Here is a 27072-nt window from a genome sequence, read left to right as displayed (position 1 = left end):
CATACAATGAGAAAGGTTTCTCCACATCAGGAAGGCCTAACGCAGGGGCTTGAAGTAGGGCTTTCTTTATGGCAATGAAGGATTGTTGAGCAGTAGGTCCCCATTCAAATGGTTCCTTTTCACCCCCCTTTGTGGCCTGGTAAAGGGGTTTCGCCATCAATGCAAAATTTGGAATCCAAATTCTGCAGAATCCGGCTGCTCCCAGAAATTCCCTAACTTCTCTTCTGGACTTGGGTTGGGGAATTGCAGCTACCGCTTGCTTCCTACTAGCATCCAGTCTCCGACTTCCCTGGGAAATACAAAAGCCCAGATACTTCACTTCTGACTGACAAAGTTGGGCCTTTGAGCGTGAGACCTTATAGCCTGCATCCAAGAGTAGCTCCAGCAATTCTCTAGTAGCCTCAAAACACTCTTCCTGGGTCACTGCTGCAATCAGGAGGTCATCTACATACTGGAGTAAAACTCGCCTGGAAGGCTCAGATTTAAAAGTCTTAAGGTCTTGCCCTAGGGCTGTCCCAAAAATGGTGGGGGAATTCTTGAACCCCTGTGGCAGGCGGGTCCATGTATACTGAAGCTTCCTTCCTGTTACTGGGTTTTCCCATTGAAAGGCAAAAAGCAGTTGACTGGCGGGGGCCACCCGAATACAAAAGAAGGCATCTTTTAGGTCTAGTGTTGTGAAATGGGTAGCCCCAGAAGGTATCAATCCTAACAGGACATATGGATTAGGCACTACAGGGTGTAATGAAATAGTGGATTTGTTAACCACTCGTAAGTCTTGGACTGGCCGGTAGTCCTCAGTCCCTGGCTTCTGAACTGGCAATAGTGGCGTATTCCATGGAGACTGGCAAGGACGAATAATTCCATGGGATAACAGACGATTCAAATGTGCTTGAATCCCTTCCAGAGCCTTTCTGGGAATTGGGTATTGACGAAGATGGATTGGCCGGGCACTTGGAAGTAAATCTACATGTACAGGAGGAATATTTCGGGCCAACCCTGGGGGATTATCTTCTGCCCATACCCCACTGACCTGAAAGCTGTCTGCCAGGGGTAGGTCAACTTGGCTATGTGACTGATGCAGCCGCCATTCTTCTTCAAGAGGGCAGCAGAAACTCAATATACCCTTAGGGCTGGAGGTCGGGGGCCGAAAGGAGACTGGCCATCAGAGTCAAAGGAAATTTGGGCCCTAAGCTTGGACAGCAGGTCTCGACCTAACAAAGGGATTGGACAGTCTGGCATATACAGGAATTCATGAGTGACTATGTGTGAGCCTAATTGGCATCTACGGGTTGTCAGGAAGGGCCTCCGGTTCTGCACCCCCGTGGCACCCACCACTCGGACAGTTTTTCCAGACACAGGCGCTAATCGCTCCGTCACAACAGAATGTTCAGCTCCTGTATCAATCATGAATGGAATTGAGCGGCTCCCTATAGTTAGCTTGACCATAGGTTCCTGGGAGCCCAGTTTGTAGGAACCCGGTCTGTCCTATTCGTCCCATTCTGCCATCTCGGCTATCCCGATGATGTCAGATTCAGCAGGCTCATATCTTCCCTCTCGAACTCGGCCTCGGCTTCCTCGATCTCCTGGTCCCCTTCTCAGTCCCTGGCGCCTCTGGGGGCATTCATCTTTCCAGTGCCCTCTTTCCTTACAATAGGCACACTGATCCCTCTCCAATCTTGGTCTGGGATTCTCCCCCCTTGGCCGGGATTGATTGAAGGAATCTCGGGGCCTGGCTGGTGGTCCGGGGTCCCACTTTGGCTTCCCATTAGCTAGAGGTCGACCTCGGTTAAGGGTGGAATTAGTAATGGCTGCCGCTAAAAGGTCGGCCTTCTTCTGCATCTTCCGGTCAGCCTCTCGGCGCACCTCCTGATCTCTATTAATGAAAACCTTGGTTGCGATCTCAATTAGCTGGGTGGTATTCATCCCTGCGAATCCCTCCTGACGCTGCAACTTCTTCCGGATATCTGGCATACTCTGGGCCACCAATGCACTATTCACCATTCTCTGGTTTTCTTGGGCTTCAGGGTCAAATGGGGTGTATGTTCTGTAGGCTTCAATTAGTCGCTCTAGAAAGGCCCCAGGGGATTCAGTTGCCCCTTGGAGAATTTCAGAGACCTTTGCCAGATTAATGGGCCTCTTTATGCCTTTCCTCATACCTTCCAGCAAGTCCCGGCAATAGCCAGACAACAGTTCATAGTGCTGCCCATCATTTGGATCCCAATCTGGAGCTGCGCGAGGAAACCGAGCTCTAACCCATCCCTCTGGGTCCTGTGTCCCCCCGGGGACACGCTCTCGCGTGATGGCCTCAGCATTTTGCAAAATCTTCCGCCTCTCCTCAGTTGTGAAGAGGGTCAGGAGAAGTTGTTGACAATCAGTCCAGGTTGGGTTATGGGTGGCCATAATGCTAGCCACTAGGTCCACCACTGCCTGAGGCTTTTCAGTATAAGAGGGATAATGCGTCTTCCAATTCAGGAGATCGGTGGTTGTGAAGGGTACATACTGGTAGGCCTGTGCCTGTATAACCTGACCCTGATTATTAGGATCTGGTCGAGTGGTAGTTACCTGACGAAGTGGCAGAACTCTCGAGGAGGTGGGAATGGAACCTGAGGTAGAGCTAGGAGCTACCCTCCTATCATGCTCAAAGGTGATTGCAGCAGGTCTAACCCATTCAGTGGAGGTATGTTGAACCCCTGAGGGATGGGGAGGGGTACTCATAGACTGAGAGGTGGTCACAGGTGAGTCAGTCCATTGAAAGGGATGCCGGGCCCCTGATGAGTGGGTAGGGGTATTAGAGGGAGAGGCTGGGCTGTCAGGAGTTGAGGAGTCAGGGAGTGGAACCCAAAACGGGTCTTCAGAGGTTAACAGGAGAGGATTTGGCACAGAAGGGTAGAGGCCAGGTGAAAAGTCCAACCTAGGGTGTGGCAGGTTTGGCACAGGAGGGGAAGAACTATCCGGAGAAGCCTGTGCTGGAGAAGCTTGGGCTGGGCGGCGTGGATCTCTGGGGGTGGCACGGAACCCCAACAATGGGCCATAAGGTGGTGGCTCAAGATCTGAGGGGTCATCAGAGAGTATGGGTTTCTCAGACAGGGTAGGGGCGGAAGCCACCGATTGGGTGGTAGGCTTCCTAGGGCTCTTTCCCTCTTCTAGTTTAGATTTTCTAATCTTTCTTTGAACACGGCCTAACATGAATTTTACTGGGGATCCCATATAAGTTTTCAACCAGGAGGGAGGGTCAGTCACAAGGCTGTCCCAGGAATCTATATAAGGGAGTTGTTCAGAATATTCTGGTTCTCCTACAACTATACTGTAGACCTTCCGAATTACTTCAATATCTAAGCTGCCACTAGGGGGCCACCCCACTCCCATAGATGGCCACTCAACTTCACACAAGGTTCTTAGAGTACTTGAGCTTAAAGTCTGTCCATAGTCATTAATTAAAAATCCTTTTCTAAAGTTCTTAAGCATACAATCTAGGGGGGTAGCAATTTGTCTAGATGATGTCCCACCCATAATGCTTACAGTTACAACACACAAAGAGGGAGGGAATTTTTGAAAGTGCAGTAAGGGGTCTGCACTCTCGAGACACTAGGTAGACAGACAGCAATCGCTTCCTTCCGTTGCTGACCAATTGAACTCGCGTTAATTGGAAATGCAGCTATAAGAAGTCCGCACTCATTAACATTCAGGCATCACACATTCATTCAGTACAGAAAATCCCACCCAACAATTTCAGATTTCTCAGATACAGATAAGCTCAAGCGTTTTCGCTTCTAATCTCCTCTAGATTAGAAGGTACTAGGGCCTTCGCTGAGAGTTGATCAGGCTCTCCTTCCTCAATTTGTTTGAGGGGCTGATTTACAATTTTCTAGCTAGAATTACAATACAGAATACAGAATACATACCCGGCGAATGTTCTCCAGTCAGTTGGGTGCTGGGATTAATGCAGGATTTATCCCACCGCTGCCACCAAGAATTGTTGCAGGAATGGATGCATGAATTTGTGATACTTCAGGAGTCAGACAGCACACACCAGTATGAGAGAAAAATCTTCTTTATTTGCCAGCAAACAAAGCAAGACATCAGTTCTAGCTCTCTTCTCTTTCTCTCAGCTCTCTGTGTCTTTGTCTCAGCTGCTTCTCTTCTTATGCTGTCTTCTCCTTCTTCTGTCTGTTCCTTCTGTCCTTCTCTTTCTTCTGAGCTCCTTCTGACGTAAACTGCTTCTGCTCCTACTTAAATAGGGTCCTAAGCCCTCCTCCTAGCCTAGCCCCCTTTACTCCCAATTGGTTAAGAAATTAGATTGGCTACCTTGCCTCAACCAATCATTACTTTTGAAATATCAGTTACATAGGTTCCAGACATCCTAAACTGACCTGTGACCTGGGGCCCCTCAAGCCAGACATTTGGTCTCCAGAACTCTTACATTTCTCATTATGATTGATTTCTCATCTATGGCTTAAACTGGATTCCCTTAGAGACTAAGAGGCCCCATCTAACATTAATTATTCTCATATTCCTAGTCTGATTCATACTAACTGCTAACTGAACTCTGGCATTCATTAAAGGGGTCAAAAGCCAATCTTACTTAATAGCATACATATCAGGTTATTACTTCCAGGAGGCCAGTCCTACACTTAGCTATAATTAATCAAGGAGAAGAGAGCTGACTAGTTCTGACCTCTTCACCTTCAGCTTATACATTGAACCAGCTAGGACTGCAGAATAACTCAAAACACATGTTGGCCCCCCTTCACTGTAGCCCTACTCAGAACGTCAGACAGAGAGTTGAACAAACATTCCACACAGAATTATTAATTTACACAGAATACAACATATTCTAAAGTAAGCATCCTTATAACACATATTCTAAATATCAAAAACTTGTAAATACTAATCTATTGCCTCTCTCTAAACAGTATTTCTATCTAATCTTAAACTACAATATATCTGGCTCATTCCTTTATTCATTCATAATAGTTTACAGCTGTGCCAGCTAGCATTGGCAATTCACAAGGGACAGAGTTTCATTTCTCACTGACCTTTCTAACCCTTTTGCTCGACAGCTAGAGTTCAATATAATCTGAACCATCTGGCATACCTTCACTTCACTTACAAAGTAAAAGTTGAAATTTGAAATAAGAATTCAATTCAAATACCAAGCTTTTAACAGAATTAACCCTTCATATGATTTCTTATATATATATAATTATGCCATGGCTGCCTCAGTGAGAGCTCTGTGTTAGCAGTCTGGCACATGGAATGTTTTACCCCTCACCCTCCCACTCCCTTCATGGTCTCATGCTACATTTTATCTTAGCTCTAAGGCCTGCCTGTCTTTAAAGCTGTCCTTTGTTTCATAGGGGTCAGTTTGTAACAGGATTCACAGCTTGTTAAATCAGGAGACAAGAGGCAAATGGTTCCAGAGGCAAGACAGCTTTTATTAGCTAGCTGACACAGTACTAAGTTCAGACTCAGGATACTGTGCCCCGAGCGTCACCTGACACTCGTTCTTATACACTCTTATCAGTAGTCATGCGCAGTTACAGACAGAGGATCATACACAAAACCCAGGAAACGAAACTTATCTTTGGCTTTGCACACAACCCTCTATAGACAGAGGATCTTACCCAAAACCCAGGAAATGAAACTTATCTTTGGCTTTGCACACAACCCTCTATTTCCAACACTGGTCTCTAGTCTATTCACAGTTATTTGGCATTGCATATACCATATAAGGCAATATACTGATAAGCAGCACAAGTTCCAGCTGGTTTCTGCTATCTGGTTACAGCTGCTTCCTCTGAGCTAACTGTCAGCTTGCAAGCCTTACATTTCAGAAAAGGCACAGAAGGAGAGAAAATGTATTTCACAGAAAAAGCAAAGTTAATGGCTGCCATGTTACAAGTTACAGCTTCTTTTAGCTAAGCACAATAGATTGTCCTTTACAGCAAAATCTAACTCTAGTATAAACTGACTCCAGTTTCAGCAAAACAGTCAAGCTGCACCCCCCCCCCCCCCCCCACAAGCTTCTCCGTTATATTTTGCTTAGAATCCCAAATAGTAGCAAGATTCATGCTACTCTTCCCAGGGACAAGCAGTGGCTTTCCCCATGTCTATCTCAATAGCGGACTATGTTGTTGTATTATTAAATACTGTTGCATTGTGAACCACTAGTTCCTATATTTTTGTAGTTCTGTAACTGGCCCTTTCTGAGCACATGTTCCCTGCTCCCAGTGTCTTATGGGCTTTCCTTATTGGCTTGCTTTGTCTTCAGTTATGCTGGGTAAGGAGACTGCCCCCTCCCATTTTATATGTGGAGACAGAATAGTCACTTGGTGTATGCTACTCCTATAATCTTGTTATTTTGAGCCTTTTCAAGTCCCTATGATTTCATTGTTCTTTTACCATATTTAAGTATTACAACTTCAACAGCCAGCATGTCAGTGGCGTACCAAGGGGGGGGGGGGGGGCGTCCGCCCCGGGTCCATGCCGCTGGGGGGGTGCCGCTCGCCGGTCAGCTTCCTTCGTTTCCATGCTCCCTCTGCCCCGGAACAGGAAGTAACCTGTTCCGGGGCAGAGGGAGCATGGAAACGAAGGAAGCTGATCGGTGCGCGGCACCCCCCCCAGTGGCATGCACCCGGGGAGGGGTTCTTTCGCCGGGGCGGGGGGGGTGTCCTTTCGCTGGGGCGGGTCGCGCTGCACCGGGGGGGGGGCGCTGCACCCGGGGGGGCGGGGCACATCCGCGATCCGCCCCGGGTGTCAGCCCCCCTAGGAACGCCACTGCAGCATGTATAACTGAATTCTCCAGCCTCTCCTGTCTGAGGGAGCTGGTTAAAGAATAGATGCTTATCTGCAGAGGCAGTTACTCTTATTTCTAATACTTTTCAATAGTGTTTCTCTTTGGATTAAGTGCATTAAAAAAACAACTAATTGGATCAAGAGTTTTGAGAGCTCTTTTTACTAAGCGGTGGTAACCCAATGCGAGCTTACGGCTCACTGTACAGGAAGTACCCCTGGGCTACCGCAGCAGCCTGGCAGTACTTCCCACCCCTAGCGTGCCGTCATTTCTGGTGCTACAAATTTTTTTTTTGTAGTGCTAGAATGTACCTGGTGGTAATCAGGCAGTGCTGCGCACTGCCCGGTTACTGCTGGGTTAATGCGGGAGCCCTTACGCTACCTCAATGAGGGGCAGTAAGAGCTCCCCCTGAAATGGCTGCACGGCAAGTGCTTTACTTGTCGCCTGGCCATTTCCTGTAGGAAGACGAGACTTCCCTTTTACCAGCTGCAGTAAAAGGGGGCCTCGTCATGCATGTAAAACACGCACCGATGCCAGCGCTGGCCTCCTTTTGCCGCAGCTTGGTAAAAGGGGCCCTTTGTCTTTCCCTGATGATGTTAATACTGGTTTAGTACTCTGAAAAACTTTGTGATGAAACATTGTGAGGACAGAAGAGTAAAAATAGAAATAAGCTCTCTTTGGCACAATGCAAGTACTAAGGTGAGCGTTTGCAGTAAATCTGAAAAACTGAGATCGTACTCCATATAACCTGGCTTTGGACTGAGGATTATTAGTGTTATGTTATGTGTAAAAGGAACCTATGAAATTGTTCCTGATAAAAACATAATTGAATTTCATTCAGAGAGCTTCACATTGATAAAGTTTACAGTTCAGTTTAAAACAGAACATTTACTCAAAGTAGCATATATTGTTTAAGAGTAGGATTGCAGTCAGAGAAACTAAAAAGGATTACATTTGCCTCGGGAAGCACTCATTCTGTGAAAGCTTAGGGTGAACTGTAAAGAACGAGGTGAAAGATTGCATTTGCCTTAAACCATTCATTGTATAAATATAGCTAAGAAGAATTGTAAAGCTTGCCAGAGTGAATTGTGCAAAGGCAAGAAGTTTGCAGAACTGCACCTAACTGCTTTAAGGTCAAGAGGTCAGTTCCTTGTGCATAGTGCATGCTTTAGCTCAGAGGTGCAACATAATTAGCTCTGAAGCCAGCTCCAGTACTAGGACCACAAGGTGTTTAAAAAAATTTTTTTGACACAGAGCCAAGTTTCACACTAACCTTTCAAAAGATGTTCAAAGAAATAGGTTTTACAATTTTGATCTCTATTATGGCACAGCATAATACAAAAGAGAATGAAACAGTGCTAGATCAGACTGAACACTGAGTCAACTGAGATTTTGAATACAGCACATGAAAATCATGAGGTTGAGGATGGCCCTGACAGACCCAATAGAATTTACAAGCTGACTGAGAAAGCTTGGACAGACAGGAACATTTGTCTGATTTAAGCAGAAGGTGGCAGGAAATTAAGCAGCTGATAGCTAAAATCTCTGAAACCCCTGCAAACCTCAATTATCACATACAGCAGTTGCAGTCCAATTTCAAAGACTATCAATTCACAGCAGAAAGGTATCTTAAGTTCCTAGCAAAAACCAATATTAAGTAAAGCTTGCAGGTGTATAGTCTTCAAGACAGTTTAAACCAGATATGCCAAAGTATGGTAACAAATACTATTAGGAAGGCAGCACTTGGAAAATAGCTTATAAGGGACAATACATCACAATACTCTAGGCATTCAGGTCACATAAGACAGGCCACTCAAGCCAGCTGACCACAAGTTCAATTGCTATCAAATTGCAAGTGGACACAGAAGCTGCTAAATAATAGAGAAGCTCAAAATGGAAGAAGAATAACAGAAAACAGCTGCTGCCATTGCATGCAAGAAAAAGTTGAATTAAAAGAAGAAGAAGAATAAAAAGAAGCCACTGCTGTAGATAATAAACACAGTTATGCACCCTGGAGTAGAGTCAAAGGGCAAAGGCCATAAATCATAAGGCCCAGGAACTTATGACCTGATATCTTTATGGGCAAACAGGCCTGGGAAATGAGGAAGCACAAACAAACATGGGAATTTGGTTTAGCAGGTGAGGGAAACCAGATGGTTTTGAAAGAAGAGCAGATGATCCTGGTTAAGATAACTTGTTGAAACGTTGTAAATCACTGTTAAATTCAAAGTGTATAAAAATAGCTGTTTCAGTTCAGTATGTTGGAGTGATAGATACATATGTATGCAGTAGTTCTATCTCCCATGAGAAAATATTAATTGTATCAATACTTGGTAAGTAAATAAATTGCTTTTCTCATAAATGGCAGCCTTGGTCTTTTATCTCTACAAATTGTGGGTAACTGGTATATGAAGATTTGTAGAGGTGGTGAAAAGACCTAAACATTTATGTGGGATTAATTCACTGCCACTTCATGCAAAAAAGCCAAATTGTATATTGCTAGGGAAGTATTGTGGTGGCAAGGAGAAGCGGCTGCCATTGAAGCCCAAGTCAGTGCTCTTGAAGCAGCTACAAAAACTCAGGGTGGTGGGGAGAGCCAGCAGGCTTAGTCACATTACATTGAAGATTCTGCTGAGCAACCTACAGCTTATGTGATGGCTCATACCTCAGCACATACTACAGCACAAGCACAATCAGACCCAGAGGAGTCCTCAGATTCTGAGGAAACATGCCCTTCCTCACCAGTGGCTGTCTCACCTGAAAGAAACAAACCTAAGGTACAGCATGCTATGGATGCAAACCCTCACCACAGTGATCCACATGCTCATACACGTACGGATGCACTACCACTGGCCCACACTCCAGGTATATGTACCAAGGAAGACAGTTCACTTCAGCCACAGGTTCCAGTGCTTTACAAAGAAAGAGTTGGTTAGTTGCTCTCAGGGAGGGCATCAGCTAAACACCCTTTGCTTAAGCAGGATACACCTGAGCAGCTGGATCCCACACCACTGTTTGAAGAAAGCAAAGCAACCAACAAGTTAAAGGGCAGGTCTCACTACAGCCAGCCACAAATGCCTTCTGCCATTCAACCTGAAACTTCAGACAGGGAAGGTCCAGCAAGGTATATGACTCCCTGAGATCTAGTGATTTTAGGGCATACCCAGTTCAATGACCATCTTGAACGCTACAGGGCATTGAAAACTGACTTCAAGGATGATAGGTTTTTCTGACAACCCCTATAAACAAAGAATACCCAAAGTCCATGGCTGTTAACATCAGGTCTGTACTAATGTATATAGTTTTCCTGGGAATTAGGGGGTTGATATTCAAAAGGATTTAACCAGGCGAGACTTCCCTTTTACCAGCTATGGTAAAAAGGGGCCTCAGCGAGCATGTAAAACATGCGCCAATGCCAACACCAGCCCCCTTTTGCCACAGCTTGGTAAGAGGGGCCCTAAGCAATCATTTAAAGTTAGGACAGCAAAAGCTGGAGCATGGTTAACTTCCAGGTCAGCTCACGTAACTGGATATTCAATGCTGGAGCTGCAGATGCCCTGGCACTGAATACCCAGGGTCAGTTCACCCATCAGCTGGGAGTGGCATACATGTCTAGATATATTAGTGTACAAATCAGGTGGTTTGTAGAAAGTGGCTTTGGCCATCAATGCTATACAAGCTTTCAACAAAAGGTGAAAATTACAAATTCTGATGATATTGATATTGAACATGTAACTTTCACTGTACTGATTAATTCAGTTCTTATGGCCCACTATGAGTGTCTTTGCTTTGAGTGGTTTATCACTAATCTATGCTTCTCAAACCAGTCCCGCCATTCTAGCAATTTTCAACCAGTTTAGATACTTCACTCTATCTTCCATTTACTGGTATCACCAGCTGGATATTACCTATACTTATACCATATCGAGGTCTCCGCTTAGTGAGGGACGTCATCTGTTTGGACTTGCTTTATTCTGACATGAAGGTGTGAGCATGCTCTACCTTTTTTCAAATGTACATGTCATGAGGTGGTTTGCATGTTCAAAGACAGCTGACATTGATCTCATGCATAAGCAAGCATTTGTTTGCCTCCTCGGTGATACCTGGAGAAGCGTTGTAGCTTTTTCCAGACTTATCTCTCAGTGCTATTTTTTTGTACATTTGTCTAAGCCTTTAGCATGGTTAATTCAAGCTCTAACAAATTAGTGTTAACATTGAAAGGACTTTTCAAAATACAGAAAGCACAAACACATGGTACCGTAATGTATTCATCTACTGGCATAAAATATGAACTCAATCAAGACCCTATTCATGAAACATAAAAAGAACCCCTGATTTCTCATTTTTAGTAGACATCATTGAACAGAAATGTTGAATGTTATTAATCCATTTCTACTTTATTACCATATTACCATCTTTAAGATCCACCTTAACATTTCCACCTTAACATTTGGCTCCCTTTCTACTACATGTGCACTATCTGGTAACATCTAGGTTTCTCTATAAATCTGTTTTACTCCCTGATATCAATTTCTAGCCCATTTAGCTGTAGCAAGAATCTTTCCCTGATTACAGTTTTGGTTATGTGACTATTTAATGTGTCAGTTTTTAGAAGAACCATGAGTTTTATGTAATTTAAATAATTTACAACAGATTGTAACTCCTGATGCAGCATGATTTGGTGAAATGTGGCCATGTTGGGTTATCTTATCAATAAACTTGTGGACTTTTTTATTTGGACTGCTCCCTGTATAGTACTAATTTTTTACTTTCCCTATAAACAGGCAAAAGACAGTCCCTGTTCAACAAAGCTTACAATCTATTCAAAACAGACAGGACAAATAAGAGATTAGGGAATTTAATTTATTGTAGGAATGATTAAAACAACATGGGTATCAAACAGGAAAACACAGGGTTAAGATTTAAAAGCAGCCTCGGTTTTTATCTTGAATTTGAATAGGACCAGCAACAGGGAAGTTTATTCCAGGCATACGGATCAGCAAAATGGAAGGAATGGAGTCTGGATTTCGCAGTGGAGGAATTAAGTGTAGATACGAATGTCTTACTCGATGAATAGAGCTCCAGAATAGAGGTGTAGGGTGAGATAAAAGAGGAGAGATGCTGTGGAACTGCAGAATGAATGCACTTGAAAGTCAGTGGAGAAGTTTGAAATGTATGTGGAAATGGATAGGGAGCCAATAGAATGACTTGAGAAGAGGGGTTATGTGAGTGTACTGATACTGGTAGAAGATGTAATGGAGCAGAATTTTTAATGGATTGAAGGAGACAGAGATGGTTTAGTGGGAGACCTGTGAAGAACAGGTTGCAGTAGGCTAAGCGAGAGATGATGAGTGTGGATAAGGGTTTTGGTACTGTGTTCAGTACAGAAAGGATGGATTTTGGTGAGGTTATAGAGAAACAAATGTCACAGCAAACTGGACATAAATATATTTATAAACAATAAACATGATGTAATTATTAAATAACTTAGATCTTAAAATGAATGAGAATTTACTTTACTTTACCTAAGGCTTATATTCCACTAAACACCTCAAAAGGTTCGAAGTGAATTACAGAAGAACTTAAATAATGACAACCATTGCAACTGATATTGATTTACAAGAAATTACAGAGTTTAACATGTAAAACTAAAGTTACATTCATTTTAACATTCATTTTAGTTAGGATAGATTTACATGAGATCACAGAGTTTGGTATAGAGATCTTTCAGATTAATACATAGAAGAGTCTTCATTTAACATTGAGATTTGGATAAGAAATGAGATCTGGGATATGCTTCTGGATTAGTGTTTTGTGATTGGAAATGTAATTAGGGTGGTATGGTATTGAGAGGAAGTGATGTGGTATCGAGAAGGAGTGCTATATTTATGACAATATATGGTTCTTGAATAGGGTGGCTTTTATAGATTTGTGAAACCTAGAGTGAAACTGTCTAGCTATGTCTTGTATTTCTGATAATCTTTGTTTCTATTTTCTAATTGGCTCTTTGCTTTCAGTAATCCTTGTAGGCTCTTTTGTGCTGGATGCAATTTTTGGAGGTACAATGACTTCAAGACCTTTATTTTATTTGCTTATTTATTGGGATTGATTAACCACCTTTAGGAATGGAGTCACCCAAGGCGGTATACAGCAGGTACAGTTTAACATAAAACTTACAATTTTGTTAACAGCATAGCAATAATAAAATGACCAAATATAAGCAAGAATACAATCAATGAGGTAAACTTGGAAAAGGCAAATTGAAGCCTAGCAATATGACTAACATGATACAGTATTAGAGAGATACATATTTAATAGCAATGTAAAACAATCATATAACAGAAATATGATAGATGTCAGTACAATATAAACAGTATCATATTAGACAGCATGGAAGAACATTCAAATAACATAGACATAATACAATGTCAATATACTAGCAATGGAATAGTTAAGTACACATTAGAAAATCTGAAAAACATAAATATGATGCTAATGCTGTTCCTACAATACAATGAAACATCCTACTATGTAGCCAGGGGCTAAGTGCACATACATAGCAGGGAACAAGATGGGTAGTACAGAGTCAATTGGAATAAATAGATGAGTGGCTAAATTCAAGCAGTTAAACAAGATATGAGGAACTGGTCTAAGCTGCAGGGTATACTAGTCCAGGTGCAGAGCGAGTGTATGGTCAGTCACCACATATATTAATTGCATTAAATGAATTAATCAAACTAAATTAAGTTTCATTAAATGCAAGTAGAATCAAGACTTGACATAGAGCCATGTTTTGGCATGAAATGCCTGTATTAGGAGACAAAGCTACATACAAATAAAATATATATTAATACACATACTTAACTAATATAAATACCACAAAACAAATACACAACATAGAAATTATAACAATGTAAACAAGTCTGGTGAATATCATCATAAGTACATAAGTACATAAGTAATGCCATACTGGGAAAAGACCAAGGGTCCATCGAGCCCAGCATCCTGTCCACGACAGCGGCCAATCCAGGCCAAGGGCACCTGGCAAGCTTCCCAAACGTACAGACATTCTATACATGTTATTCCTGGAATTTTGGAGTTTTCCAAGTCCGTTTAGTAGCGGTTTATGGACTTGTCCTTTAGGAAACCGTCCAACCCCTTTTTAAACTCTGCTAAGCTAACCGCCTTCACCACTTTCTCCGGCAACGAATTCTAGAGTTTAATTACACGTTGGGTGAAGAAAAATTTTCTCCGATTTGTTTTAAATTTACTACACTGTAGTTTTATCGCATGCCCCCTAGTCCTAGTATTTTTGGAAAGCGTGAACAGATGCTTCACATCCACCTGTTCCACTCCACTCATTATTTTATATACCTCTATCATGTCTCCCCTCAGCCGTCTCTTCTCCAAGCTGTATAGCCCTAGCCTCCTTAGTCTTTCTTCATAGGGAAGTCGTCCCATCCCCGCTACTATTTTAGTCGCCCTTCGCTGCACCTTTTCCAATTCTACTATATCTTTCTTGAGATGCGGAGACCAGAATTGAACACAATACTCAAGGTGCGGTCACACCATGGAGCGATACAACGGCATTATAACATCCTCACACCTGTTTTCCATACCTTTCCTGATAATACCCAACATTCTATTCGCTTTCTTAGCCGCAGCAGCACACTGAGCAGAAGGTTTCAGTGTGTTATCGACGACGACACCCAGATCCCTTTCTTGGTCCATAACTCCTAACGTGGAACCTTGCATGACGTAGCTATAATTCGGGTTCTTTTTTCCCACATGCATCACCTTGCACTTGCTCACATTAAACATCATCTGCCATTTAGCCGCCCAGTCTCCCAGTCTCGTAAGGTCCTCTTGTAATTTTTCACAATCCTGTCGCGATTTAACGAGTTTGAATAACTTTGTGTCATCAGCAAATTTAATTACTTCGCTAGTTACTCCCATCTCTAAATCATTTATAAATATATTAAAAAGCAGCGGTCCTAGCACTAACTACCCTTCTCCATTGTGAATACTGCCCATTTAACCCCACTCTCTGTTTCCTATCCTTCAACCAGTTTTTAATCCACAATAGGACATTTCCTCCTATCCCATGACCCTCCAATTTCCTCTGTAGCCTTTCATGAGGTACCTTGTCAAACGCCTTTTGAAAATCCAGATACACAATATCAACCGACTCCCCTTTGTCCACATGTTTGTTCACTCCTTCAAAGAATTGGTCAGGAAAGATTTCCCCACACAAAAGCCATGCTGACTTGGTCTCAGTAATCCATGTCCTCGGATGTGCTCTGTAATTTTGTTTTTGATAATAGCCTCTACCATTTTCCCCGGCACCGACGTCAGACTCACCGGTCTATAATTTCCCGGATCTCCCCTGGAGCCTTTTTAAAAAATGGGCGTTACATTGGTCACCCTCCAATCTTCCGGTACCACGCTTGATTTTAAGGATAAGTTGCATATCACTAGCTCTGCAAGCTCGTTTTTCAGTTCTATCAGTACTCATAATGGGAAAGGGAAAGGGCCTTGATATACTGCCTTTCTGAGGTTTTTGCAACTACATTCAAGGTGGTTTATATATATTCAGGTACTTATTTTGTACCAGGGGCAATGGAGGGTTAAGTGACTTGCCCAGAGTCACAAGGAGCTGTAGTGGGAATTGAACTCAGTTCCCCAGGATCATAATCCACTGCACTAACCACTAGGCTACTCCTCCACTATAACTAATGGCATATTGAGATGAAATATGAATAACAAATAAGTGCATTGTAAGATCTCAATATACCACTGGTTATTTTTATCATTATGGTAATATTCACCAGAGTTGTTTACACTTTTCATATTTTGTATGCTTTCTATATGTGTATTTGTTTTATGGTATTTATATTAGTTAAGCATGTGTATTAATATAATATATATTTAAATGTATGTAGATTTGACTCCAGGTGAAGGCATTTCATGCCAAAACAAGGCTCCCTTTTGAGTCTTGGTTTTACTTGATGCTTGAATAAAGGTTGACCTTCGTGATCATCTTTGAATCTCCTCTTACATGTGTTTTGGAAGGCTATTTGACATCCCTGTTTTGGTGGTTTTGGATTTGCACTTGTGCGTAGGGTTGTCTCTTCCTTTTGCTTGCTCCTGTAAATCTTACCAGTGCTACTATAGCTTATGAATATGTTACCTACTTACAACAACATTTGAAATGTGTATTTTCATTTGCACAGAGAAATCTTGAAAGTGCTGCCAGAGGCTGGAAAGCCTGCTATGATTTGAAGACAACCACAAAATAATATAAAATTGGTGACAAAGTATTTTATTATAATGTTGGCAAATACAAATGGGTTCACATTAACCAGCTAAGACCATGTTATCCAAGAAAGTTTACTACTGTAGAACAGGATAATGAAAGTGATATGAATATTGCTAATGTTGACCTAGAGTAGTCTGTGTTTTTGTTTTACAGGTAAAGTGAAATGAGAAGGTCTGCTTCTGGAAAATGTGCAAGCTTGCCAGCTGGACTAGTAAGTGCGAGGGAGAGTCACATCTACCTGAAGTTCTTTCCTTTGTCCTATCTGTGAATTCTTTTTTGTGTGCACATCTAATTTACTATAACAGAACATATTCAAAGGTTTTCTTTGTGGAATGTTGCTTTTAATATTTTTCCCCTATGTGGTTATTTTTTTATTTTTTTTGTTCTTGCATTTTGAACTTATGCAACATGTTTGCTTTAGTATTAATTATTTTCTTCTGTTGTTTGCAGGATTATACCACATTTCTGATATACTAAGGTTTTAAAGTTTCAAGTTTACTATAGGCTTACTATCCCACCCTTTGGAGTACGGTCAGGGCGGCTTACAATCTAAAAATATACTAGAGAGATGAGTTAGACAAAATACTTTCAGATATGACTATTAGGGTTGTGGAGAACTACAATAATTGATAGGACAGAAAGGGGAAAGAAAGAACAAGCGGGAGGGATAGAAGTATTTTCCATGGTGGCCCCTGGGTTTCTTCTACTACTTAATACAGACTCATTTATATGCATCTTTAAAGAGGTGTGTTTTAAGGTCAGTTTTAAACTGATCCAGTGATGTCTGAAAATGGAGAGAAACAGGGAGCATGTTAAATATGACATGTCTTGTGTGCTCATGGGTGATTTCATGGTGGCTTGGTATCACTAATTGATTTTGCTGTGTGCGTGCAGGTCTGTATGGAGTGAGATAACAGAAAAGATAAAGAGGTTGCTCAGCTTGCAAGATTTAAAAAACAAGCAACACCAGTTTATAGGTAATATGATGAGTAATATGGAGCCAGTGGGTGTCATTAAGAAAAGGGGATAGCATGGTCATATTTATGTGAATGAATGATGAGACGAATGGCAGCATTTTGAATAATCTGTAAGTAGTGCATATCTTTAACTTCAAACCGTTTATACAAAGAATTGCAATAATCTAACTGTGAGATTCTGAAGCAGTGAACTAATATGTTGTAGCTGGAAGTAGTAATGAGCGAATTAAACAAATAAGGCATAATCTGTAAAAGGAACGTTTTACTACCTGTAAAATTTGCGAAAGAAATGAGAGGTTAGAGTCTGTAAGTATTCCAGGAATATGAACTATTTCCACTTGAGGCACTGGCGTATCAGCAAGAAAAACTGGTGTAGGCAACGGAGGACTCATTCTATGTTTAAAGAATATAGGGCCCCTTTTACTAAGACGCATAAGCGCCTATGCTCACCAAAATGGACTTACCACCTGACTACCACGTGGCTCTTACAATAATTTCATTTTTGGCATGCGTCCGCTACGCGCATCTGAAAAATAATTTTTATTTTTGGACACGTGTAGCGGACACGGACCAAGTGGCATCTGATGCTCGTAGGTCTTTACCACCTAAATTCTTTATCGCTAGGTCAATGGCTGGTGGTAAGGTCAGAGACCCAAAATGGATGCGCCACAATTTTATTTTTGCCGCACGTCCATTTTCAGGGGGGGAGAGGACTTTTTTACAGGCATGCTGAAAAATGATTCTGCACGTGCCTAAAACCTATGCCTACACTACCGCAAGTCACTTTTCAGCACGCCTTTGTAAAGGACCCCTTTGTTTTTGACTTAGCGGGATTTAAAACCAATTTACTTTCCTTGAGCCAGTCTGAAAGCTGGGAAAGTTTTTGATTAACTACAGACATGTTGTTAGAGCTGCATGTATCTAATGGGATATCATCTGCATAAGCATATGAAGTAAGACTTAAGGACTGCACTAAGGCAAACATAGAGGTGCCAAGAAGATGTTAAATAGTGTTGGGGACAAGATTGATCCCTGTGGAACACCTGAGTCTGGACTATAAGGGGTGCAGAGCGAGTTTCCGTGAAATACTGTGTACTGACGATTATCTAGATATGAGGTAAACCAGGTTAGGACTGTTCCTGAAATGCCGATAGACTGAAGGCAGTACAGAAGAATGTGATGATCAACTAAATCAAAAGAAGCAGACAAGTCAAGGTATAGTTGAAGTACAGATTTGGTCTGATCAAGAAAGCAATAGATGGAAGAGATGATACCTATCAGTTCAGTTTCAGTGCTATGATGTTGGTGAAAAGCAGTTTGATTGTGGTGCAAAACTTGCGTCTTAATGATGAAATCAAACAATTGTGTATGTACTGTAGATTCCAGAAATTTAGCGGTGAAGGTCAGATTGCAATAGGATGGTAATTATTCAGATCTGTGCTTGAGACCATTGGATCTTTAATTCTAGGCCGTAAAGTAGCAGTTTTCCAGTAATCTGGTACAGAGCCTAAAGAGATGCAAAGAAAGAACATAGAATGAATGAAGGGAAGCAGGGATTCCAGAGAACGTTTCAGAATAGTTGATGGAATCGAATCATTTAGTGAGGTTGTGGTATTGAGCTGCTTAATAGCTTTACCAAGCTCCGCAAGAGATGACTGGGTGTAACAGAACCGATGCCTTTATCTGTGAGAGACTGTGAGCAGGTTGTGTTTGTGTTGGTTCACGGGCTAAAGGAAAGATTGAAGAAGTTTCTGCAAGTCATTCAAAATGCTGCTGCCCGATTGTTCACAGGTTGTGGTATGGAGAACATATTACACCCTATTTGGAACATTTACATTAGTTCCCAATAGCTTAAAATATAAAGTTTAAAGTTCTGACCTTAGCCGTTAGGGTTTGGGAGAGGAGGACTTGAAACTACTTGCAGAAATCATTTCATAAGTGTGTATCATTTAGAGCTGTATGCTCAAAAAGTCATAGTCTGCTGTGAGGTCTCCAGTGAGATTGATAGAGAATTGGACTAGAGCCTTTTCGCTCACTGACCCCACACTGTTCAGTAACTTACCTGGTTAGACTTGGGTTTGACTGTGGAATTTCCTATAAACAACATTATTAGAAAAGTTTAAGTTGAAACTATTATGAAGGTTGACATATTTTTTGGACGTAAATCATTTACAGCTTGTCATCCAATCATCTATTCTGTCATTACTGGATTATTGTAATATTTGTTTATTAGATTTAATAATTACAAAGACTGCAGGTATTACAAAATGTTCCTGTGAAACTGATATTGGGGGAAGGGAAATTCATTCATGCTACACCATATTTATTTAAATTACACTAGCTCCTGTCCATACAAGGATTGAATTTAAAGTGCTTACTTTTGTACTTAAAATGTTATACAGCTTGGGCCAGACAGTCAAAACTATTTAACCAGCCAGGAACAGCTCCTGGCTGGTTAAATAATGTCTTAGCACATAACCGAGGATATTAAGCAGGAGATCATCGGTTTTCTTCCACTGAATATTTGCAGGTAGCAGCTAGCCACTAACCGGTTATGTTGCGCAACATGGTCAGTTAGGTACGGATATTCAGCACCAATCTGACTATGTTTAGCAGTTAAAGTAGGCCGCATAAATAGCAGACCTATCTTTAACTGCTAAGCACTTAACCGGTTAGAATTGAATATCGGCTTAACTGGTAAGTTGCCACAGTCGAGAATGAAACTGAATATTCAATGCCGGTCTCCGGAAACAGCCCAGCACTGAATATCCAGGTTAACACCAACGGTGGACAGCAAAAGCGCTGCCCACCACTGGCTGAATATTTATTTATTTTTTTGTTGCATTTGTATCCCACATTTTCCCACCTATTTGCAGGCTCAATGTGGCTTACATAGAACCTTGGTAGCAGACGCCACTTCCAGTATGAGAAATACAGAGTGGTAATTGATTCAAAGTACATGAGTTATAGAGTGAATTAAGTGGTTAAGATGAGAAGTTAAGTGTCCTGGTTTGGTAACAAGTTTCGTTGTGTTGCATGATTCGGGTGTTTAGGTTGGATCGTTATGGGGCCTTATGTCCAAGTTATGTGTTAACATGAACATGATAATGTGCTTGAAGGAAAAGAAAAAAATAGAATACTTTGAGAAACATAGTGCTATATCTAATGCCCACCTTCTGAAGGTCCACAAAAATTTGGTTCAGTGAATGAGAGAACTTTGGGAACTGTATATTTACATCTGCCTCTCTTCACATTATTAAAATTTGACAGGCTATTTTTGAAACCTACATATGTAAGTATCATCAATTAAGTAGTGGGGCCACAATTTTAATATGGTTTAATTTTGAAGGTGGAATTAAACTATGTGGCATTGCAAAAGAAAAAGACTCCCGTAATCCACTGTATAAAGCCCTGGCTGAAATAAGCCCTTTACAAAATTCTATAGGGGTCTTTTACAAAGGTGTGATAGCATTTTTAGCACGTGTAAATCATGTAGATGCCCATAATATTCCTATGGGCATCTACACGGTTAGCACACTCTAATTTTTAGCTTGTGTTAAAAATGCTAGCACATCTTTGTAAAAGGGGCCCTAGATCTAGTGTGGAAATGTTTTCCCATAAACGTGTATTCCCTTTGTAAAATGCATGTGTACGTTTTAGTCCCATCCAAGCTACACTCATGCCATGATCAAACCACAGACCTTCAAATCTCTGTGTGGTGTGGATCTCCAGGTGTAAATAGAGTTTTCTGAAATCAGTATTTGCAGGTGAATGCAGTGCATATGAGTAAACACCACTATTTATATGTGAATATGTTTCTAAAGAAATGGCCAGATTGTTGCACAATTTTAACAGCTCCTATTCTGTTCCGAGCTCTTATATCCCACTTGTTTCTACATGGAATCAAAGTGGGTTACAATATCTAATATGTTTAAATTTGTTTATTGATTTGCACGGAAAATTCCATATCATATTCAGAAAAGGCTCTAAACAATTTTCATGTCTAACATAAACAGGTTATTTATAACTTCAACTATCTCTCAATTTTACTAACATCAACTTCTAATCTATCATGACCTAAAACCTTTTCCAAATGTCCTTATTGATATTCCTGTGATATTTCCCGTAGGCACCTTGTTTCCTATCTCCCCCCCTCCCCCCCTTCCCTCCCACGTCCACCCTCCCTTATGCTCTTATGTCCTTAGCCGATCAGTTTGTACTGGATTGTCCAAGCAGTTCTGCTACAAATTCAGGATCCGGCCTCTTCCCCCTAAGGGGATAGTTTGCCAGAAGGCAGTCCAAATCCGATGGAAGTCCTTTTCTGTAAATCTTCTTTCACTTTTATAGTCTGCCAATTTCTTTTCAAACTTCATGTAGTCTATCATCAAACCACGCCACTGCTGCAAGGTTGGAGTTTTATTTGTAATCCATTCAGTAAGTATAACTTTTTTTGCAATCATTATGGCTCTATGAGTAAATCCCTTAAACCCTGTCGGAATCGGGTGCACCATCATGGGTTTTCCAAATAACATCTGTGGTCCCTTCTTACAGGTAGCACCCCACATCTGTGAGATCGACTGGGTAAGTATTGTCCAAAATTTTTGGATGCTGGGGCATGACCAAAACATGTGTCCAAGTGTCGCCCCGTGCGCCCCACACTTAGGGCATGCACCATCCGGGGATATTCCCATGTGGAAGGCTCTCCTTGGAGGGATATATGCCCTCATTACAAATTTGTATTCCATTTCGCTGTATTGAACCATTTTGGAAGCTTTTTGGACCTTGTTGATATACTCCTGTATTATATTTGGTGGCAAGATCGTGCCTAGGTCCGTGTTCCACTGTTCAGTCAGCAACTGGTAGTCCGGTTCTTCTGTCCTGTCTTTTAGATGACGATGATTCATGGACAATGACACTCTGCCCTGGGACTGCAGGGAGTATGCCGATGAAAGTTCCTCCTGCACATCCTCTGTGAGGCACTCCCAGGGCAAACTTTTTACATAATGAGTCAACTGCCAGTAGTGAAAACGATCCCTTGGTTTGAGGGTAAATTGTGTCTGTAGTTCTTCAAAAGTTCTCATTTGCCCCTCTTCTGTTACCACTTGATGAATATATGCCAGACCGCTTCGCCTCCATATACGGAACCCATCATGCATGATTCCGGGCTGGAACTGCGGGTTTTCACAAATAGATAGATATGGGGTCACTCTCCACGAGAAGTTGTGCTTTTTACATACCCATCTCCATACTGATCTGGCTGTTGGAAGTAGGTATGATTGTTGGAGGAGCCTAGGCTGTTGGCCCATTCCCATATGTAGCCAGCAGCTAAAATGAACTCCTTGAGTTAGTGAAGTTTCTAAGGGTGTGTCTGAAAATTCTGTGGTATTCCTATACCAATCTGTGATATGTCGCATGCCACTGGCAATGGTGAGATAACGCATATTCAATAGGCCCAAGCCTCCATATTCTCGCGGGGTGTGCAATAATTGTATCGGCAGTCTTGCTTTTCGTCCTCTCCATAGAAATCTCTGAATGAGCTTATTTAACTGTTTTTCATCTTCTGTTTTCAGAAACAGAGGGAGAGTCTGGAAAACATATATCCACTTGGGCGCGATCATCATATTATAGACAGTGATGCGCCCCAACAGCGACAGAGGATATGATTCCCACACTCTTAGTTTTAGACGTGTGGTCTCCAGCAGGGGCTCAACATTCTCTTGGTATAGTCTGCCCAGATCTTGTGTTATGTTGGTGCCCAGATATCTAATTTTCCCTTTTACTTTGGTCAGAGGGCAGTCCTCCCGGTCCGGGCCTCCTTTGTCTGGATATGCCTCCATGGCCAGTGATTTTTTTTTGTTCAAAGTAAACCCTGAGATTCGGCCATATTCCTCAGTTTTCTGTATAATCTGGTCTAGCGAGGCTGAAGGATGAGTTGTCACAATCATCAAGTCATCTGCAAACGCTAAGGTTTTGATAATTTTATTCCCCACCTGCACTCCTGAGACTTCTTCTGATTTCTTCAAAGCTCTCAGCAGGGGCTCTAATGACAGGATAAACAATGCTGGGGACAGTGGGCAGCCCTGTCTTGTACCCCTCGCTATCTCGAAAGGCTTGTCTCTAATCCCATTTACTATTACTGCAGCTGACGGGTCTGTATATAGTGCTACGATTGCATTGTAGAACCATCCCCCAATGCCCATGTACCGCAGGACGGCGAACAGATATGTCCAGTTCACTTTATCAAATGCTTTTTCGGCATCTAGTGAGTATAAAGCAGTTGGTGTCTCTGTCAGCTGTCCCGCTGCCATTGCCAGTAAGAGCCTACGTACATTCTTAGTTGCCTGTCTGGTTTTGACGAATCCCACCTGCTCCTCTCCCACCACCCTGGGTAGTATCCCTGATAACCGGTTGGCAAGAATCTTGGCTAGGATTTTTAAGTCCACATTGATAAGTGATATGGGTCTATAGGAGTCGGCCAGGTCATCTGACTTCCCGGGTTTCAAAATTAAAGTTATTAAAGCTAAGTTTGCGTGTTGTGGGAAGTGGCCTGCTTCTATTACTTGCTCATAAAATGCATGTATCACTGGGTAGAAGGAGCTGGGCAATAGCCTGTAAAACTCCCCAGAATATCCATCTGGACCTGGAGCCGAACCTGTAGGCATTGACTTGATGACTTCCTGAATCTCTTTTGCCTCCAGGGGTGCCTCCATTTCGAGTTTTTCTTTTTCTGATAATTTAGGTAGCCCAGCCTTATCTAAAAACTGGTTTATCTGCCCTACTTCTGGTTCGACAGGTGAGCTGTACAGGTTGGCAAAAAATTTTGAGAGAAGCTCAGCTATTTTGTCACTTTTATTATATACCTTCCCTGTCGAATCTCTGAGTGTCACTATTGGCTTGCGGGGTCCCCATGCATTGACTAGGTGTGATAGTAGTGTTCCTGGCCTATTCCCAAATCTTTGAAATTTACATCGCTGAGTCGCTAAAAATCTCTGTCCCCTCTCCTGTAATAAAGCATTCAGTGTTACTTGAATTGCTCGCAATTGTTCTTTAGTCTCTTCGGTCGGGCGTTTAATAAATTGGGACTTAGCTTTCCGTAGACTCTGCTCTAATCGTGTTATTGCTATGGATTGCTTCTTATTTTTGGCATGAACAAAGGCAATGATCTCGCCTCGAAGGACAGCCTTAGCTGCACTCCAGAGTAGTTCTGGTTGATCTATGTGGCCACTATTGTTATAAAGGTAATCTGACCATTTTTTTTTAAGAAAGTCTTGGAATTCACTGTTCTTTGCTAGGTAATTTGGGAAACGCCAGTTACGTGTCTGCTGGTAAAATAATGGCACTTCAATGTCAACCCACACTAGGGAGTGGTCCGAGACCTCTTCTGGGCCTATCTCCGATGCTAGCACCCAGGAAAACGCCGGTTGGGAGATAAATATGTAGTCTAGTCTGGAATAAGTCCCGTGTGCTCTTGATAAGTGGGTGTAATCATGCTCCTCAGGGTGTAAGCAGCGCCATGTGTCTATTAGGCCTAGAGACCGTTGAAAAAATGAGAGCGCATGGGCCCTAGGTCCCCCCCTAGAGGCCGCCCTGGGGTTCGAACAATCTGCTTTAGGATCCACCACTAAGTTGAAATCTCCCATCACCAGCAGCTGTATGGATTTATATGGGAGACAAAGTTGCACAAGGCTGGTATAGAACTTTGCATCATATACATTGGGGCCATACACCCCTAGAATCAGGAGCTCCCTCTGATGGATCCAAAGGCGAACCAAGACATAGCGTCCGTTTGGGTCTGCTCTTATTAGTTCTGATCTTGAGGCAATCCCTTTACGGATCACTACTGCTACCCCCCCTTTACGATCCCCGGAGGATGCTGCATGGACCTCGCCCACCCATTGTCTCTTTAATTTATTGTGTTCCTCCATGGTGAGTTTTGTCTCCTGCAGGCATCCTATATCTACTTTGTGTCTCTTTAAGCACATAAGTATTTTTGCCCGCTTTACTGGTGTAGAGATCCCCCCCACGTTCCATGAGGCAAATCTTGTGGTCTTAATGTGGGGTTATTCTATATGTGTTCATTTGCTGTTTCTGTCTACCTATAACCGTCCCCGGGTGCCCAGCCCCACCCAGGGTTGCAAATACACCTTGTTCTGTAATGTATGACTTCCTATAAAGCTTACTCAATTTGGACTTTGTTTGTGGTCTACCCTCCTGGTTGATTTGCTTGGTTCTCCAGTATCTATCTCTTGCCTTTATACCCTCCCTTACCCACCCCCCTTGTCCCTTCCCATTCCCTTTCCCTTGCATCACTATTTACCCTTCCTCCTATCTAATGTGAAAAATATGGGGATCAATAATGTGAGGCTTTCCCTCCCCCCCCCCTTACTTTGAATGTTCCAGTCTTGCCCAGTACCTCCTTATTTTCAGGATCGCTTTCTTGTTTTACAGTTGCATTCTCCAGATCTGCCTGGCGCCATGTTTCATGTAAAGGAAATCTTATTTTCTTTGACATTGAGATTCGCTGCCAGCCAGTCCTGCGCATCTTTCGGGGTTAAGAATGTTCGCCATGTACCTTGGAAATTGATTCGCAGTGTGGCAGGGTATATTAACATAAATTTTTGATTAGCATCCACCAGTGTTTGGCAAACAGGTCCATAAGCTCGCCGTCGCTCTTGCAACGCAGGAGAGTAATCTTGAAAGATTTTAATTGGCGACCCCTCAAAAGCCAGTGTATTGCGTTTCTCTCGTGCTCCTCTAAGGATTTCTGCTTTGTGGATAAAGTTATGTATTTTTATCATTACCATTCTAGGTCTCTGGTTACTGTCTATCTTGCGGCCCACGCGGTGTGCTCGTTCAAGGCAAAGCGCGCCAATACTATCAGACAAGGCAAATTCCGTTTGGAGCCATTTTTCTAATACAGAGGGCAGGGAACGATCTGAAACTGTTTCTGGTATTCCTATAATTCGAAGGTTTCCCCTTCTCGATCTATTTTCTAGATCATCAAGTTGTTGCGATTGTTTTTTCACCGTTTGTCTTAGATCTTCAAGCTCCGTTGTCATGCCCGCCTGTTCATCCTCAGCAGATGATACTCTCTGTTCTAATTCTCCGGTTCGTCGGGTCGTGTCAGCCAGCAAGCTTTCCACCGCTTTCATTTGCCCAGAGAGCTGTTGTAATTGCGGTTCCAGGGCTTGCTTAACTGCGTCGGTAATTTGTTGCAGCTGTGGCGGAGAGAACATCGAGGTTGGCGCCTCAGGCTGCGGGCTCATCGCCATTTTGGAGTCTGCGGCGCGGGGCCTCTCCGCTTCTTTTTTTGTCGATTTCGGAGGCATTTTTGATTCCAATCGCGTAATAAAAGGGTCCATTCACTTGCGCGACCCCTACCTCAGCGAATGTTGGCTCGAAGGAGTGCTAGGCTGCTATTTTGTCGGCGGGATGGGGGATTCGGCCTAAGAGGTGAGCTTTCCTGCCTCCGCTCTCCTCAGCACATCACGTGATCTCCCTTACAATATCTAATATAAAATCATATACTAATCATTTCCAAAATATTTGCTAAAAAGATACATTTTTAAAGCTTCCTAAACTGCAAATAGTTGGGAATACTCAGAATTTGAATTGGAATCAAATTCCATAATTTACTAAATTGACAATTAAAGGAACAGTCATGATAACATTTAAAATATCTACCTTGAACAGAAGGAAAACCCAATCGTAAAGAAGATGTAAAACCAGAAATGGATTAAACCACAGGACTGGACAATAACTGAACGTGAGCATGAGGGCAATAACTATTAATAATTTGAAATACTAAACATGCCACCTTAAACTGTTCTCGGTTACCAAGTGGCAGCCAGTGCAATTTTTTCAGCAGATAAGTCACATGATCATATTTCTTACTCTTAAATATGAGTTTTGCTACAGTATTTTTTAAAAAGTTGCAACCTATTATACAATTTTAAATGCATACCCGCCTACAATGAATTACA

This window comes from Microcaecilia unicolor, chromosome 1 (assembly GCF_901765095.1).
Source record: "Microcaecilia unicolor chromosome 1, aMicUni1.1, whole genome shotgun sequence".
Classification (NCBI taxonomy): domain Eukaryota; kingdom Metazoa; phylum Chordata; class Amphibia; order Gymnophiona; family Siphonopidae; genus Microcaecilia; species Microcaecilia unicolor.
The sequence above is the reverse complement of the archived record's forward strand: the minus strand, read 5'-3'. Positions refer to the sequence as shown.